The sequence below is a fragment of the Ovis aries genome, chromosome 1 (assembly GCF_016772045.2).
Source record: "Ovis aries strain OAR_USU_Benz2616 breed Rambouillet chromosome 1, ARS-UI_Ramb_v3.0, whole genome shotgun sequence".
NCBI lineage: Eukaryota > Metazoa > Chordata > Mammalia > Artiodactyla > Bovidae > Ovis > Ovis aries.
The window spans coordinates 34,402,561-34,412,665 of NC_056054.1; the positions used below are offsets into that span (position 1 = coordinate 34,402,561).

The 10,105-nt window shown below is 41.5% G+C and overlaps 1 protein-coding gene and 1 long non-coding RNA gene across 19 annotated transcripts in view; both read left to right on the top strand.

Annotated features, from left to right (window-relative positions):
- Positions 1-3,341, top strand: part of LOC132659215 (uncharacterized) — a 47,783-nt gene extending 44,442 nt beyond the window's left edge. The window contains exon 2 of the long non-coding RNA XR_009599339.1: positions 3,231-3,341. This is a non-coding gene — a long non-coding RNA (uncharacterized LOC132659215). The remainder of the gene's footprint in view (positions 1-3,230) is intronic.
- Positions 1-10,105, top strand: part of FGGY (FGGY carbohydrate kinase domain containing) — a 625,499-nt gene that overhangs the window by 355,626 nt on the left and 259,768 nt on the right. The gene's annotated exons all lie outside the window — the stretch shown is intronic.

Here is a 10,105-nt window from a genome sequence, read left to right on the forward strand (position 1 = left end):
ACTTAGAGGTGCAGATAGCCTCCCCTCTCTGGGTTGTGGGGGTGCTTTTCTGGAAAACTATTAGAGGCAACTGATTAACTTCACAGCTATTTGAGGAGTGGATAACCAAAAAGTTTGAAAGGTAAAGCTGAAGAATAATATATTTGTTGGCACTTTGAAAAGTTCAGGCATATTCTTGGGAACCTAGAGGACCACATGCCTGCTCAGGGATGTGTGCAGTCCCAAGGCTATGTGCATGCTCAGGAAAGACCTGAGCAGGCCCTCAGCTCTCACTCTGGCTGACCTTGGCTCTGTATAAGCAGAAAGGGACGACTAAGGCAGAGTTAATCAACTGCCTGGCTGAGTGTTGAAAGCATGCCCTAGCATGTACACAGAGCGTCTTGGCCAAGACTGGGAGATGTTTCGGTTCCAGGAGCTTATGGAAATCTTTTTCTCAGTTATTATTTGACTACTAAGCTAACCCAGCAGAGACTTCAGTCTTTTTAATGATTATTAAAGTAGAATGGAACAGAGTGAAGCCTGTTGCCCATCAGACCTTATAGAAGCTGACTCTTGGTACACCAAGCTGTAATATTGGTAGCTCTGCTTGTATAGTTCCTATGTCTTTAAACAGGTTGAAAGGGCGAGGAGCTCATATAAGTCTGATGTCTTGTTTGTTAATTTTAAGGTAAGACAAAAGTAGTTTACAAAAATTTTTTCAGAAGGATTGCTGTTAGTGAGAAGTGATTTGTTTGGAAATGCCATTTCACTTCTGCACCTCAACCACAACCCAGTTGGCTTCATCTTTCTGAATTCTTGTGGAAGATCAAGTCCCCTTTCCTCCCTAGACTCCCTTTTAAACACTCTCCTCATGTTATCGCTCTGTACTTCTGTTAATCTCATCTTCTGGTCTGGCTTTCTTTTGTTTCATCCCTGTAGTTTTCAACTCAGCCTGGTTATGGGCTGACGCACTGCATTCTTGGAGTCCATTTTCTAGAGACTCTGGAAGAATAGAGACTGTAATTGCCCTTTTTCCTGGCCTGGGGGTGGGGGTGTAAGAGCAAGAGGAAAATTCTTTGGCTATCATTTTGGTCTGAGCCATCTCAAATGAAGCAGTGCAGTTCTCACAGGCTGTAAGGGGCTGTACTAATTTGACCAGATAACTGGGCAGTGACTCACTGAGACAGGGTTGGCGATAGAGAATTTTTTTAGCCAGTACTAAAAAAAGACCCAAGGCTTATATGCATACATGCTGTACATTCATCCAATACCACCTTCCTCATCCCTACCAGGGAATGCCCGAGAGGTTGCCCCTTTCCCGCACTTCTCTCAAATTGCTTATTTCTGACTCTCCCTCCGCTCTGCCCCCTTTTCTAGGCTGCACTGGATGTTTGTTTTAACCTGATTTCTCTTGCCTGTGAGGGTGGAGAATGGTGTGGGAAGGTACACAGTGTGATTTACGCCACCTCTGTCCACCACCTCCTGGGGATGGCCTGACCTGGATGATCATTTTTAGCCTGCTATTTCCTGAGCAGGGGCCAGGGGCTGTGGCCAGGGGCAGAAAGGCTAAGACTGTGACACAAGCTCCTGGCAGATTTGGCAGTGATGAGTTTTCACTGGGGAATGAAATGGCTGTCTCATTTCTAACTTCTGTACATTGGAAATAGAGCCATGGCTGTGACCCTAATGATGAAAACATCTTGAGGAGAAAGGCTACCTAAATCCCTGAAAGATTGGACTTCTGTCAGATATTTCAAGGAGGGCAGTATCCCTGGGTAGTTGTGTTTCAAAAATTATAACTTCAAACAAATTATGACTTCAATGTATACAAATTATACAAAGTATAACGTCAGCCTCCAACCGAGTAGTCTGTTTTCATGATCAGATAAGACTCATTTATTTATTTCTAGGAAAGACCATTTATTTCTATGAAAACAGCATGCTCCTGCCTTAGAAAACAAAGCCAGAAGAAAGCAATGTGTCCTTTCAAGGGAGCTCAACACATCCCGCAATGATATTTTTATAGGAAACTATTCCCTTGGTGCTCTTAGGGGCTGATCTGGGAGAGCCCTTGCAGCTACTGATAGCTGCACAAAATGGCCCCTACTGGCTCTGAGCTCCCCTCCCTGTAGGGTCTGGGAGCCTCCAATTGCTGAGATGATAAGATGTGTGCTCGGTTGTCTCAGCTTTGAACTTGAAATATGATTTGTCATTGAAACAGCACCATAAACTATGAAATATACTAACAATTTCATTTTTCTGCTTATAGGTTAAGATAGATTTTTCTGGGCTGACTCGGAAACTTACTTACCACCTATGATATTCTTTCTTTCAGAAAATGACTGGCTTGGCCAAAAGTTTGTTCAGGTTTTCCCATAACCTCACATGGAAAAATCTGAATGAACTTGTTGGCCAACTCAGTACTTAAAGGAAACTTGTGATAAGGTCCTTCCCTTCACAAGTCAATCTTGAGTCTTTTAGCAGATCCTTTCCCTGCAGGCAGTACAGAAGTGAATTTTAACTCATCCCACATTACCTGGACATAAGTTCTGAGAGTGTGGCCTTTGAACTTATGAGATTTAATTGTATTTTGTTCAGTTCTTGTCTGTTGAGAGATAACCATGGTCATTTGTGAATCCCAAGAACAAGTTCTATTTATCAGTTGCTTCAAGATTCTTCTTTGTAGAAGTTGTAGGTGAATAAAACACTAAATTACTGATAAAACATCTGGACTTCCAGCTAAAATATTACATTTTCAGAGTTGTATATATAGTGTTTCAGGCTTGTCATAGCCCCCTTCTAAGCCACCGGCTGCTAGAAACCTCACATTAGTCCCTGGGGTCTGATTAGACATGGAAAGAGGTCAGGTATGCAGGTACTATTGTGTCACCGTGTACTACACTCACACTAAGACAAGCTAGAAAGTGGCTGTTTACAAAGAAAGCCCCATTAGAACAAAATGTTTGATGTAATTGTGACCAAAACATCATTCAGAGATGGTGCCAAATGGGACCATGAGAAAAAGAAGGTCTAAACAGGTGGTCAAAGGAAATCCCTCTCTTAAAAGATTTTGAGGCCCCATAAGTGTCTTTGTTTCTCAAGCAGGAGGATTTGCTTCCATTAGATTCCAGTGGTGAATCTAAAAAAAAAAAAAACAACTAATTTTTACCTTCAGGACAAAGGTGATAATTAATAAATCATAGAAGCAAGTCCCCTCTATTACATTTTGCTTAGGTTTCTTTCCTTTTCAGTTTTATCCAAGTATGAAAACCAGATTACTATTTTTGCTGACTACCTAGAAGAGTTTCCAGATACAGATGAGCTGGTATGGATCTTGGGAAAACAGCATCTTCTTAAAACAGGTAAGGTTTGGTTGCATTTGTCTGTGAGAACCCAAATGAGATGGGTGCCCAAGGTTGAAGTCCTACCCTGTTTTCCTTCTTGGGTTGATAAGGGGTTAATGCTACTGCTAGGCAGATTTACTTTACAGCTGGAGGAGTTTAAGCCTCTGGCCCCTTTCTTGCATGCAGAGACCCTTCTGAGGCCCTAGCAGTATGTTCACATGGTCATAGGTATTTGTACAATTTGAAAAAGTCATATTTTTTTCTTAAAGGAGAACGCCCCAATTCTATAAGTCTCGGGTTTCAAAAACATAGACCGGCTCTGGATATTACTAACCAGTATCTAGTCTTTGATGACTACATACTTCTCATTCCTCTCATGTCCTGATGAAAACCCTGCCACCCAAGGGACTTCTAAACAGCCCATGGCTGTCACAGTCTCAGATACTGAGAAGTCTTATCGTTTTAGAGCTTTTGCTGACTGTGGTACTATCTCAGTTTGTTCTGATTTTGTACAGAACTTTTAGCCACTGCAGCTATATGAAAATGAGGCTTGGCTTTCTCTTCCTTACCATTACATTCTTATAGATTGAGAAAGACCTTTTAACCTGAAAGTGCTAACAACCCCGCACATAGACAAAACCTGAACTTGGAAAGAGGCAGCTCTGAGTTTTGTGTCTGAAGAGAGATCCTCTTTGGAGGCCCTAGCATGGAGGGAGGGACAGGAAGAAGCTGACCAAAAGGCAAGAGAGGGGGCCTCCCTGGTGGCTCAGTGGTAGGGAGTCCACCTGCCAATGTAGGAGACATGGGTTTGATCCGACATCCAGGAAGATCCCACATGCTGCAGAGCAACTAAGCTTGTGCACCCCAGCCACTGAGCCTGTGCGCTGCAGTCTGGAAGCCACAACTACTGAAGCCAGCGTGCCCTGGAGCCCGTGCTCTGCAGCAAGAGAAAGAACCTGTGCACTGCGCCTAGAGTGTAGCCCGCTCACTGCAACTAGAGAAGAGCCCATGCGGCAACGAAGACCCAGCACAGCCAAAAAGAAATACATAAATAAAGGGCAAGAGAAGAAGTTAGCATCTGCTAATTCCATTTGAGTCTGGCTTCATCCTTTTGACTGGAAAATCCTGAATAGTGGAGAGCACCTAGTGCTAACAATGAGGGGACCTTTTGTATTCAGACTCTTCTACCTCAGAGAAGTCACTTTCTGGATCTTAACTCCTTTTGCCAGTAATTAATAGGAGAGGGACTGCAGGTGATCTCGTCTAGTTGTGCATTTCCCGACAACAGGGATCCCCAAGTTGCCAAATATGCCCAGTTTCAAATGTTAAGTTGGAAAAGCCCTGTCAAGGTGAAACTCTTATTAAAGTCTAGGGCTTCCCTGGTGGTCCAGTGGTTAAGAATCCGCCTGCCAATGCAGGGGACACGGGTTTCACCAGGAAGATCCCACATGCCACAGAGCAGCTAAGCCTGTGCACCTGTGCTCTAGAGCTCACAGGCCACAATCACTGAGCTTACATGCTTAGAGCCTACGCTTCACAACAAGAGAGGCCATTGAGAAGCCCACGTGCAACAATGAAGAGTAGCCCCCACTTGCCACCGCTAGAGAAAGCCTACACAGAACACTGAAGACCCATCGTAGCCAGGAAATAAATAAATCTTTACAAAATGCCTATACAACTTTCCCCAGCCTTTCTAGCATATAGGCAAGCCAGAAGACATAGAGAATATCAGGGGAAGGAGTGAGGGGCATGAGCATTTGTGACAAGGGGATAAAATAATAGCTAACATCTCCCTCAGGTTTATTGTGTACTGTACCATGGAAGCTACTGCCTTCCATGTAGTGTTATCTTGTTGAATACTCATCTCTCTGTGAAGTGGGTGCAATTCTTCTCCCCATTATATAGATGAGGAAACTGAAGCTCAGAGAAGTTAAGTAACAAGGCCACACAGTTGGTAAGGAGCAGAATCAGGGCTCAAACCCAGGCAGAGCATGACTCCAGAAGTCTTACTCTTGACCATTTTACATCTGCTTCCCATACTGTGCTAGGCGCTGGCGACATGAAGGAAGAAACATCCAGACAGCTCAGCTTTCTGATTTGTTCAAAGGAAAGGCAGAAGAGAAAATAGAGACTATTGGTTAACACCGAATTGCCTTTTCTTGTTTTAAAGTGCAGTGACTATAAATTCTGTACAGAATTACGAAGATAGATGTGTTTTGAGAAGGAGGAGAAAGAAGCCTAAGACAGAAGCACACCTAAGTACAGATGGGCATGTGGAAGCCATATTTGTGGCCACTGAAGTAAATTTACACCGTAAAATATATACAGGAAAGCATGCTTTGAAAAAAATTACAAAAGCATTTGTGATGTTATATCACCATTTAGATTATTAGAAATGCCAGTGCACTAATTTCTTACACACTTAATTTGCTTAGCAGGGACATCTTTTTAGTTAAAGATTTATGTGCACACACAAATGCCAACAACCTATCCCTCGTTTTAGGTAACAGACTATGGATGCTGATGAGAGATCCAGCCAACTATCAGGCAGGGGCTGACTGCCTTGTCATTAGGTTGCCCAAGATCCTTGCTTTTCCTGGTCTGTGTCTTTTGGCCATGTGATCTCAGTGTTAAGTACCTGCTGGGGCTATGGAGTTCAGTGAGGAGATAGGAGCCACTCAGCATCATTGTAGCCAGTAGCTCTGGTCAAAATATAGGCGGGAGGAAATACTGAAATTATTTGGCTAAAATGAGATTGGATTTCTTATGAATTTCCCTTAACCTCATAACAATGAAAATGACTGGTTATTTGAAATTTAGTTTGCCCCTGGCTCAGAAATCAAAGACAGATATCTTTAGATGGGATATGGTGATTTAATTTTAATTTCACATTTAATTACAGAAAAATCTAAGCTGTTGTCTGATATAAGTGCTCGTCTATGGTTTACATACAGGAGGAAATTTTCACCAATTGGTAGGTATATCATTTGTTATACTGTGCTTTCTTCCTTATAGATAGCTTTCCTGAGGTTATCAGTGATATAATGGAAACCTCAGAATTAACAATTCACTATGGTGAAGAATTTAATTTGGGGAGTAGTTGATTAAGTCTTATGCTTCATACAGAAGTTTCGTTGCCAATGTGCCTCAGCATGTATGGTTCCGTGGTGTTAATGTGTAATGCCGGTTTACTTTTGAGCCCACCTCTAAGTGTTTGGGCACTAGAGATATTGTTTTAAGTCTAAGAGCAACGAAACAGTCACACTTTTAACTTGATACAATCCACTGCTTTATGGAGTTATTTGATTATTAAAGATGACTGTACCTTGAAGGAAAGAAAATAATTATCTTGCTTTTTTTTTTCTTCCTATGATATGAAAACACTTTGCCACTGAGAAATGAATTATAGTGGATATCCTTGGCAGTTAAGAATACCAGCTGCTGTCTAGAAAAAAGGACAGTTTAATGAGCTAAGTAAATAGTATCCCTCCAGAGAAAATTTGTAAATGTTTGCAAACAGGGTTACTTCTTTCTAATCTTGTGGTCCTATAGAAAAGGATCACCAAACTCAGTTGGTGGAAGCTATTCTCCTAGAGGAAACCTGTCTGACTGATTTTGTTTTGGGACTGGACCTAATAACTGGACTGAAATCTATCTTTCTGATAAGTGTGAAAAATGAAGTTCACACAGACTTTTTTTTTTTTTTTTGCTCTCCATAGGAAGTACCTGAGTAAAATACACAAAAGAACAATCTTTACTACTCTAATTCTAAACTGTTAATTTTTTCTGGATGAAGAGATCTTTGCAAGATTTGAAAACATTTGCAATTCAACTCTGACAATGTTTTGAAAGAGATGATCCCTTCTTTATGTGGGCTTCATTGCATATTTCCATACTAATCTGGCCTATAATCCCACCATTAGCAAGAGCCAATGGACTCTGCTTCCAGCTGACAAGTTGGCTCAACTCTCCTCATTTTGCTGTAGCAACTCTCCTTCAGTCCCCACAACAAAAGGAAAGGAACGGCCATCTTGGACCACTTGTCTTACATGGTTGATGATGTCGTTTACGGTTAGTCTTGTGAGACCATGCTTATAGCATACTTTTCCACTTCTGTGTTGGGAGACGAAGCAATGAAACCATAATGTCTCCTCTGCCATCCAAGTTGTCTCACTTCAAAGTACTTTGAAAAAGGATATTGAGCGCTGCCCCCCACCCCCAACGCGTGCCCGGCCACATATATAGGATTTTTGTTACATCAAGTGTTCTTCAAATGGAACCTGTTGTCTTATTAATTGGTTTTGTACCTTTTAAAAATATAGTATATTTCTAATTTATTAATAGTATTTTATATTAGGGCTTCCCTGGTGGCTCAGTGGTAAAGAATCCACCTGCCAATGCAGGAGACACGGGTTCAATTCCTGGGTCAGGAGGATCCCCTGGAAGAGGAAATAGCTGCTCACTCCAGTATTGTTGCCGGGATAATCCCATGGACAGAGGAGCCTGGTGGGCCCCAGTCCATGGGGTTGCAAAGAGTCCACTTAGAGACTAAACAACGTTATGACCATACTCATTATACCAAATATTTACATCATCTTGAATGGGCGGTAGAATACTTTTATAGATACTCTCTCATATAATTCTTACAGTATCCATTGATAGTAGGCAAGGTATATGCTATTATCTCCAGTTTACAGATGAGACTTAGATTAGGTAACTAGAGACTGGTCTTCTGATGCCTAACCTAGGACTCTTTCCTCTGTTTACATTCTCCTTACCATTCAGAGCTTCATAATGTATATTTAGAATGGTCAAGAGCTTCCCAGATTTCCTTGACCATACTGATGATCAACTTTGGTAGCATTTATTCTTTAAGTCAGATAAGATTGCCTTCCTCTGGAAGTGAGCTGTGAAAAGCCAGATTTGGTCAGGCAGATGATGACATGTCATGGATTAAGTGTTGGTAGTCATACATGGTAGTCAGTCATCTACCAAAATGGAATGCATGCCTGGATATCTCTAAGCAGAAAACATACACGGCAGGTTTTGTTCATTTGTTTATTTTGCCTTAGGTCATAGAACCCATTTTGGTTAACTCAGCTTTATCTTTGTAAGTTCTACCCTGTAACAAACCTTGTTGGATATCTGGCTTTATCTCTTGCCTCTCTATTCTGAGTATGTGTGCCTATCTATATTGTATGATTCTCCAATATGCTGATGTTTCAGGAAAGCGCAATTTAATGAACTCACGTTCATTCTCATCCATTTTGCCAACAGGGGAACAGGCCCTTCATCTGATGCTGGCTGGGGATGTATGCTACGCTGTGGACAGATGATGCTGGCTCAAGCCCTTATCTGCAGACACTTGGGAAGGGGTGAGTTAAATTTGTTCTGTCTCGGAGACCTCTGCAGTCACATTTACTGCTGATGGTTTAGCCTTGGTGCTAAAGGGAACAGAGCTGCAGGTCCTGAAGTGCTCTCTGTAAGCCCAAGTGGTGGGGCTGACAAGTCAACAAACCCTCTCATGAGAAGGAAACAGCTGGCATTTCCTTGTAACTCACTAAGCCAGAGAGTTATTTTCCTGGGACAGAACTGAACATTGAGTCAAGTGTATCATAGAGTTTCCATCTTCACTATTGTTCACGTGAGTTCTTAAACAGGTCAGATAACAAAAGGAGCCGGAAGAAGGTGTGGTGGTGAGCCTGTTTTTGACCTCATTTAAAATATTTGTCTGGTGAAAGATGTCAGTAACCTAAGGGAAGTGCCTAATGAGGGAACCAGTGCTCTTTTGGTTTGGGTTCACTGATAAGGTCTACTTGATAATGAAGGAATCCTTAAATTAGCTTTCTCAGGAGGCTGCTTTATTAAGAACTTCCCAACACAACATTGTAAAGCAACTATATTCCAATAAATTAATTTAAGAAATAAAAATAAAGTTTAAAAAAGAAAAAGTATGTGAAGTGATAGATGTGTTAAGTAGATTATGATAATCATTTTACAATGTATAGGTTTATTAAATTATCACATCATATATCCTTTTAAAAATCATGCTGTTTAAGCTAAATATATTCAATTTTTATTTGTCAGTCATACTTCAATAAAGCTTACAAAATTTTTAAGTAATAAAGAGTACACACTATCTTAAAACTAGAACCTCCCAGTAATCATTGTTGGAACACTCGAGTCTTGCTTTCTTAAAACATATGCATACTTCCTGTGGGCTGACCTTGGTTAGATGCCAGTTCAGGAAGTTGGGTGAAAGTCTGGTTTGCCTTGGGGATGAGGGAATGAAAGGCCATCTTGGATGAGATTGGGCTGCTGAAATCTTCAGCTGTTACTCCTTGAGATTCAGAGGTACAACAACTGACTCCCTTTCCCTGACTGTACAACCTCACACATACTCCTGCGGTTACCGGAGAAGACTGGAGAAGAGTCTGGGGAGGCTTTAGGGCTTCATGCCTTTTTTCAGGGTTTAGAATGTCCCGTGCCTGCATCCCCTGGGTAGTATCATAATTTCTGTTTAACAGATGTGGAAATTGAGGCTCAGGAAATAAGGTGACTTGCCCCAGGCTGAACAGCAAGAGTCATGGATTTGGGAATAGAATGCAGGTCTTCTGTCTCCTTGTCCAGTGATTTCTCTACTGTACACATACTTCTTGGAACAGATCCATTCTTACTGTTTTTACTTTCTCATTTATGAAACACTTCAAGATGATTCTTCTGGAAATGAATCTTGTGGAGAGCAAACTGGGGAGTTTTCCCCACAATCAGCAGTCTCAATT